This window comes from Harmonia axyridis, chromosome X (assembly GCF_914767665.1).
Source record: "Harmonia axyridis chromosome X, icHarAxyr1.1, whole genome shotgun sequence".
Classification (NCBI taxonomy): domain Eukaryota; kingdom Metazoa; phylum Arthropoda; class Insecta; order Coleoptera; family Coccinellidae; genus Harmonia; species Harmonia axyridis.
This window is the reverse complement of record NC_059508.1, coordinates 37,751,103-37,758,602: the sequence shown is the minus strand read 5'-3', so window position 1 is coordinate 37,758,602 and position 7,500 is coordinate 37,751,103. Positions and strand designations below refer to the sequence as shown.

At 40.7% G+C, this 7,500-nt stretch overlaps 1 non-coding gene across 1 annotated transcript; it reads left to right on the top strand.

Annotated features, from left to right (window-relative positions):
• Positions 1–2,538: 2,538 nt before the first annotated feature.
• LOC123688408 lies at positions 2,539–2,657 on the top strand. Its single transcript, XR_006749931.1, has one exon. It is a non-coding gene; the product is annotated as a 5S ribosomal RNA (ribosomal RNA).
• The last annotated feature ends 4,843 nt before the right edge of the window (positions 2,658–7,500 follow it).

Genomic DNA, 7,500 nt, shown 5'->3' with positions numbered 1-7,500 from the left:
TCGAAGATATACATATACTTCTCATCAATATCCAAAAGCTTATCGAAAAATAAATTACTCAACTTTTACGTGAAGAATCGTTCACCCAAACCTTATCCCCTATATATGTCAGGAGAACCCAAGGTTCCCCTCCAGACACGATTTAGCAAACTTTTCCCGATCGATCCGACCCACCGAGGCCGTCTCGACCGTCCGCTGCGCCTACTAGGGCCGATTTCTTCGGACTCCGATCAGAAAATATACCGATGCATGTCGTTAACACCTAGTCCGCCTCGTCCGATCTATCTAAACAGTCTCGACGCACCCAACACTCTTTCAAAGTCGGATTACTCGGACTCAATCTGAAAATGGACCGATGCATGACGTCAACACTTAGCCCGCCTCGTCTGATCTATCTAAGCCATCTCGACCCACCCAACACGCCTTCCAAGTCGGATCACTCGGACTTCGATCTGAAAATCTCCGGACTCATTTTTATGAATATCCCCAGTCAGTAAGAACGTTATTTCGCCAATATATACCAACAATAAACCATATTCCAATAGCTGAACCAAAAATATAATTCCCGATCCAAACGTTCTGCATCGCCCAACGCGACCACCTTCCCTATATATGTCAGGAGAGCACAGGGTTCCCCTCCAGACAACACTTACGCTCTATCCCCGACTCTCGGTCGATCGATAGGCCAGGTCAGCGGTGTCTGTTTCGGCCGAAGCTCGGACTTTGGTCAAAATGTTCCGATACAAAATTTGAACCAAGATAGATACAGATATGATTCCTTCTTAAATATACGTTGATTATCGAACAGAATATGGTAAATATTTTGCGATGACCGAGGATTTCATGAATTTTTTTTTTTTTTCGAAAAAATTTTCTATTATCGGAATTTCCTCAAATTTCATTTGGTTGCCTCCTAATGCTTATTAAAAATGATAACCAACAATCAGAATCATTATTTATCATTTATTTCAATTTTTATAATGAAAAACGTTCACGTCCTTTCGCGCCTCTCGATCGTCGTTTACGTGATGCATCGGTCAGCCCTAGTTTACGTGGTGCATCGGTAAGATCGAGTTCACGTTCTGCATCGGTCTGCCCGAGTTTACGTGGTGCATCGGTAAGATCGAGATTACGTGGTGCATCGGTAAGATCGAGTTCACGTTCTGCATCGGTCTGCCTGAGTTTACGTGGTGCATCGGTATGATCGAGTTTACGTTCTGCATCGGTGTGATCTAGTTTACGTTGTGCATCGGTAAGATCGAGATTACGTGAAGCATCGGTATGATCGAGTTTACGTTCTGCATCGGTCTGGACTCTGAGATATATTTTCGACGTGAAAATGTTCCGATACAACTTTTGAACCAGGATAGTTAGAGAGATGATTTTTTCTGGGATGTACGTTGATTGGGGAATGGATTGTGGAAAATAACTTGCCATGACCGAGGTGTTCTCGAATTTTTTTTTTTTTTCGAAAAATATTTTCTGATTTTGGATTTCACTCAAATTTGATTTCGTTGCCTTCTAATGTGTTCTAAAAGAGTAAATCAGTAATCAGAATCGAAAAATATTTTTCGGATTTTTTTTTTTTTGAAAAAAAATTTTCTGATTTTGGAATTTCCTCAAATTTGATTTGGTTGCCTTCTAATGTGTTTTTAAAGCGTAAATCAGTAATCAGAATCAATATTCATTGTCGACTTTAATTTTTATAAGGAAAAATGTTCACGTCCTTAAACGCCTCCCCATCATTAGCCCGAGTCCAAGTCGATGTCAGTCCCGAGCGGACGGTGTCAGATACTACCTATCGCCCCGGTCTGGACTTGGCGAGGTATTTCGACGTGAAATGTTCCGATACAACTTTTGAACCAGGATAGTTAGAGAGATGATTTCTTCTATGTTGTACGTTGATTGTGGAATGGATTGTGGGAAATAACTTGCCATGACCCAGGTGTTCTTGAATTTTTTTTTTTTTCGAAAAAAATTTTCTGATCTTGAAATTTCCTCAAATCTGATTGCGTTGCCTTCTAATGTGTACTAAAAGAGTAAATCAGTAATCAGAATCAATATTCATTGTCGACTTTAATTTTTATAAGGAAAAATGTTCACGTCCTTAAACGCCTCTCCATCGTTACCCCGACTCCAAGACGATGTTAGACCGGAGCGGACGGTGTCAAATGCGACCGATCTCCCCGGTCTGGACTTAGCGAGATATTCCGACGTGAAATGTTCCGATACAAAAATTTAACTGTGATAGTTAGAGAGATGGTTCCTTTTGTGATGTACGTTGATTGTGTAATAGAATATGGAAATAAACTTGAGATGACCGAGGTCTTCTGGGATTTTTTTTTTTTTTCGAAAAATATTTTTCGATTTCGGAAATCCCTCAAATTTCATTGAGATATGTCCTAATGTGTTCTTAAAACTTAAATCAACAATCAGAATTAATATCCAAAAGTTATTTCATTTTTTATAAGGAAAAACGTTCACGTCCTTTCCGCTCCCAAAAAGTGAGATATCATAGAAAATATCGCTATATTTGTTGTTTACGGCCATACCACGCTGAAATTGCCAGTTCTCGTCAGAACACTGAAGCCAAGCAGCGTCGGGCGCGGTTAGTACTTGGATGGGTGACCGCTTGGGAACACCGCGTGCTGTAAGCTTTTTTTTTACGTTCTGCATCGGTCTGCCGAGATAACGTGGTGCATCGGTATGATCGAGTTTACGTTCTGCATCGGTAAGATCGAGATTACGTGATGCATCGGTAAGATTGAGATTACGTGGTGCATCGGTAAGATCGAGTTTACGTGGTGCATCGGTAAGATCCAATTCACGTTCTGCATCGGTAAGATCCAGTTCACGTGGTGCATCGGTAAGATCGAGATTACGTGGTGCATCGGTAAGATCGAGTTTACGTGGTGCATCGGTAAGATCCAATTCACGTTCTGCATCGGTAAGATCCAGTTCACGTGGTGCATCGGTAAGATTGAGATTACGTGGTGCATCGGTAAGATCCAGTTCACGTGGTGCATCGGTAAGATGGAGATTACGTGGTGCATCGGTAAGATCGAGATTACGTGGTGCATCGGTAAGATCTACTTTACGTTCTGCATCGGTCTGCCCTTGTTTACGTGGTGCATCGGTAAGATCGAGATTACGTGAAGCATCGGTATGATCGAGTTTACGTTCTGCATCGGTCTGCCCGATATTACGTGGTGCATCGGTCTGCCCTAGTTTACGTGGTGCATCGGTTTGGACTTAGAGATATATTTTCGACGTGAAAATGTTCCGATACAACTTTTGAACCATGTTTACGTGGTGCATCGGTAAGATCCAGTTCACGTGGTGCATCGGTAAGATGGAGATTACGTGGTGCATCGGTAAGATCGAGATTACGTGGTGCATCGGTAAGATCTACTTTACGTTCTGCATCGGTCTGCCCTTGTTTACGTGGTGCATCGGTAAGATCGAGATTACGTGAAGCATCGGTATGATCGAGTTTACGTTCTGCATCGGTCTGCCCGATATTACGTGGTGCATCGGTCTGCCCTAGTTTACGTGGTGCATCGGTTTGGACTTAGAGATATATTTTCGACGTGAAAATGTTCCGATACAACTTTTGAACCAGGATAGTTAGAGAGATGATTTTTTCTGGGATGTACGTGGATCGGGGAATGGATTGTGGGAAATAACTTGCCATGACCGAGGTGTCCTCGAATTTTTTTTTTTTTCGAAAAAAATTTTCTGATTGTGGAATTTTCTCAAATTTGATTTGGTTGCCTCCTAATGTGTTCTAAAAGAGTAAATCAGTAATCGGAATCGAAAAATATTTTTCGGATTTTTTTTTTTTTCGAAAAAAATTTTCTGATCGTGGAATTTCCTCAAATTCGATTTGGTTGCCTTCTAATGTGTTTTTAAAGCGTAAATCAGTAATCAGAATCAATATTCATTGTCGACTTTAATTTTTATAAGGAAAAATGTTCACGTCCTTAAACGCCTCCCCATCATCAGCCCGAGTCCAAGTCGATGTCAGTCCCGAGCGGACGGTGTCAGATACTACCTATCGCCGAGGTCTGGACTTGGCGAGATATTACGACGTGAAATGTTCCGATACAACTTTTGAACCAGGATAGTTAGAGAGATGATTTCTTCTATGTTGTACGTTGATTGTGGAATGAAATACGGAAAATAACTCGCCATGACCGAGGTGATTACGATTTTTTTTTTTTTTCGAAAAAAATTTTCTGATCGTGGAATTTTCTCAAATTTGATTTGGTTGCCTCCTTATATGTTCTAGTAGCGATATTCAACAATCAGAATCAAAATCCATGGTCGGGTTTGATTTTTATAAGGAAAAATGTTCACGTCCTTTTTTACAACCCCGACTCATTGACGATGTTAGAACCGAGCCGGCGGTGTGTCAGATACGACCGATCGCCCCGGTCCCGATCGTCATTTACGTTGTGCATCGGTCTGCCCGAGATTACGTGGTGCATCGGTATGATCGAGTTTACGTGGTGCATCGGTAAGATCCAATTCACGTTCTGCATCGGTAAGATCCAATTCACGTTCTGCATCGGTAAGATCCAGTTCACGTGGTGCATCGGTAAGATGGAGATTACGTGGTGCATCGGTAAGATCGAGATTACGTGGTGCATCGGTAAGATCTACTTTACGTTCTGCATCGGTCTGCCCTTGTTTACGTGGTGCATCGGTAAGATCGAGATTACGTGAAGCATCGGTATGATCGAGTTTACGTTCTGCATCGGTCTGCCCGATATTACGTGGTGCATCGGTCTGCCCTAGTTTACGTGGTGCATCGGTTTGGACTTAGAGATATATTTTCGACGTGAAAATGTTCCGATACAACTTTTGAACCAGGATAGTTAGAGAGATGATTTTTTCTGGGATGTACGTGGATCGGGGAATGGATTGTGGGAAATAACTTGCCATGACCGAGGTGTCCTCGAATTTTTTTTTTTTTCGAAAAAAATTTTCTGATTGTGGAATTTTCTCAAATTTGATTTGGTTGCCTCCTAATGTGTTCTAAAAGAGTAAATCAGTAATCGGAATCGAAAAATATTTTTCGGATTTTTTTTTTTTTCGAAAAAAATTTTCTGATCGTGGAATTTCCTCAAATTCGATTTGGTTGCCTTCTAATGTGTTTTTAAAGCGTAAATCAGTAATCAGAATCAATATTCATTGTCGACTTTAATTTTTATAAGGAAAAATGTTCACGTCCTTAAACGCCTCCCCATCATCAGCCCGAGTCCAAGTCGATGTCAGTCCCGAGCGGACGGTGTCAGATACTACCTATCGCCGAGGTCTGGACTTGGCGAGATATTACGACGTGAAATGTTCCGATACAACTTTTGAACCAGGATAGTTAGAGAGATGATTTCTTCTATGTTGTACGTTGATTGTGGAATGAAATACGTAAAATAACTCGCCATGACCGAGGTGATTACGATTTTTTTTTTTTTTTGAAAAAAATTTTCTGATCGTGGAATTTTCTCAAATTTGATTTGGTTGCCTCCTTATATGTTCTAGTAGCGATAATCAACAATCAGAATCAAAATCCATGGTCGGGTTTGATTTTTATAAGGAAAAATGTTCACGTCCTTTTTTACAACCCCGACTCATTGACGATGTTAGAACCGAGCCGGCGGTGTCAGATACGACCGATCGCCCCGGTCCCGATCGTCATTTACGTTGTGCATCGGTCTGCCCGAGATTACGTGGTGCATCGGTATGATCGAGTTTACGTGGTGCATCGGTAAGATCCAATTCACGTTCTGCATCGGTAAGATCCAATTCACGTTCTGCATCGGTAAGATCCAGTTCACGTGGTGCATCGGTAAGATGGAGATTACGTGGTGCATCGGTAAGATCGAGATTACGTGGTGCATCGGTAAGATCTACTTTACGTTCTGCATCGGTCTGCCCTTGTTTACGTGGTGCATCGGTAAGATCGAGATTACGTGAAGCATCGGTATGATCGAGTTTACGTTCTGCATCGGTCTGCCCGATATTACGTGGTGCATCGGTCTGCCCTAGTTTACGTGGTGCATCGGTTTGGACTTAGAGATATATTTTCGACGTGAAAATGTTCCGATACAACTTTTGAACCAGGATAGTTAGAGAGATGATTTTTTCTGGGATGTACGTGGATCGGGGAATGGATTGTGGGAAATAACTTGCCATGACCGAGGTGTCCTCGAATTTTTTTTTTTTTCGAAAAAAATTTTCTGATTGTGGAATTTTCTCAAATTTGATTTGGTTGCCTCCTAATGTGTTCTAAAAGAGTAAATCAGTAATCGGAATCGAAAAATATTTTTCGGATTTTTTTTTTTTTCGAAAAAAATTTTCTGATCGTGGAATTTCCTCAAATTCGATTTGGTTGCCTTCTAATGTGTTTTTAAAGCGTAAATCAGTAATCAGAATCAATATTCATTGTCGACTTTAATTTTTATAAGGAAAAATGTTCACGTCCTTAAACGCCTCCCCATCATCAGCCCGAGTCCAAGTCGATGTCAGTCCCGAGCGGACGGTGTCAGATACTACCTATCGCCGAGGTCTGGACTTGGCGAGATATTACGACGTGAAATGTTCCGATACAACTTTTGAACCAGGATAGTTAGAGAGATGATTTCTTCTATGTTGTACGTTGATTGTGGAATGAAATACGGAAAATAACTCGCCATGACCGAGGTGATTACGATTTTTTTTTTTTTTCGAAAAAAATTTTCTGATCGTGGAATTTTCTCAAATTTGATTTGGTTGCCTCCTTATATGTTCTAGTAGCGATAATCAACAATCAGAATCAAAATCCATGGTCGGGTTTGATTTTTATAAGGAAAAATGTTCACGTCCTTTTTTACAACCCCGACTCATTGACGATGTTAGAACCGAGCCGGCGGTGTCAGATACGACCGATCGCCCCGGTCCCGATCGTCATTTACGTTGTGCATCGGTCTGCCCGAGATTACGTGGTGCATCGGTCTGGACTTAGAGATATATTTTCGACGTGAAAATGTTCCGATACAACTTTTGAACTAGGATAGTTAGAGAGATGATTTTTTCTGGGATGTACGTTGATTGGGGAATGGATTGTGGGAAATAACTTGCCATGACCGAGGTGTTCTCGAATTTTTTTTTTTTTTTCGAAAAAAATTTTCTGATTGTGGAATTTTCTCAAATTTGATTTGGTTGCCTCCTAATGTGTTCTAATAGCGATAATCAACAATCAGAATCAAAATCCATGGTCGGGTTTGATTTTTATAAGGAATAATGTTCACGTCCTTTTTCGCCTATGTTCTTTTTCGACGTGAAAAGTTCCGATACAACTTTTGAACCAGGATAGTTAGAGAGATGATTTTTTCTGGGATGTATGTTGATTGACGTACGAAACTTGGAAAAAAAATAGAAAAGACCGAGGTACTCTAGAAAAAAAATTTATTGAAAATATTTTTTTGATTTCGGAATTAATTCGAAATTCATTCAGAT